We start from the raw sequence: 1,330 nt of genomic DNA, 5'->3' as shown, positions 1-1,330 counted from the left end.
TTCGCCGCAGCCACCAACAAACAGCCACCGAGAGACTCCCCCACCCCCCTAAAGGACAACAACACAAACGCCAAGGTGCAAAACTCCACCTCTAAATTACTTCCACTAGGCCAACCCCCATCAGTACGAGTCAGCTGCTAGCTGGGTGGCTGACTTACCCAAAGACCTGAGGAACGATCTGGAAAACATGCTCCTAATTGAACTAAAAACTCGGACTTTCAATAACTCTGCCAGAATTGACAAAATCATGGAGGTGTTGCACGTCTCAATCATTAACAAATAAAAATGTTATAATTAAACTTATTACCAAAAATTTTAAAAAAATTAAAAGCAAACGAACTTACCTGTAAGTGAAGTTCGATTGTAATTATATGAAGTCTCGTTCAAAGGGATTACAATCCTGATATTTACTTGTAGTACCGCTGAACATGCAGATCAAGTCACAAGTTTAATTTAATACCAAAATTTTTGTTTCCATCATAAGAATTACTGAACAAAAAATTGAAATAATCGGCCGTGACGTAATTGGCAAAATTCAATTTTTTCGACTTTTTTTTTTCGAAAATTCGTGATTTCCAGCATCTAAAGATTGGAAAAAAATTTTTAAAAAACATTCTTATCGGTGGTGAAAAATGGAAAATTTTGCCCCCTGATAAATCGAAATCGGATGAGTAGAGCTCGAGTTATTTTAAAAAAACGGAACAATTTGAAAAGAATCATATTTCCGAACTGGGCTGTCAAAAAAATCTGAAAAAATTTGAGAGATAGTTTTTTAAGCCCCCTAATCATAGAAAAAATCGCCATCAATTTTCAAGAGGGTGAGGGTTAGCCGTTGGCTCATTTGACATGGAATACCTCATATATAGGAGTTCGAATAGAAACAGAATCAATTACATGCACGTGCATATCAAGTTCCATAAAATTATTCATGCTCGTTAGAAATAGAGCTTTCATTTCATGGAGAATTCTATATAATAATCCGACAAAATTTTTCATCTTCGATTCACCCTCTTTGGTATTTTTTCAATGTATTTTATCGAACTGCAATAATAAAAAACGATTCTGTAGACATTTTCATAGAATTGAAAAAAAAAATCCCAATTTTAGCATTTTTCGGGTACCTCCAAAAATCCATTTTTCTGTTTTTTTGTTGATAATCTCTCTTTGCATTTTTTCTATTATATCTGATCAAAATTACATAATAGAAATGAAAAATATTAATATTCCTTTGTTATTTGAAAAAAAAAATTTTTGAATTTTCCGAAAATATCAAAAAATCGATTTTTTTATTTTTTTGCTGATCATCTCTCTCTGTATTTTAATCATTCCT

This window comes from Diachasma alloeum, unplaced genomic scaffold (genome assembly GCF_001412515.2).
Source record: "Diachasma alloeum isolate Michigan unplaced genomic scaffold, Dall2.0 Dall_scaffold_00282, whole genome shotgun sequence".
Taxonomy (NCBI): Eukaryota; Metazoa; Arthropoda; class Insecta; order Hymenoptera; family Braconidae; genus Diachasma; species Diachasma alloeum.
The sequence above is the reverse complement of the archived record's forward strand: the minus strand, read 5'-3'. Positions refer to the sequence as shown.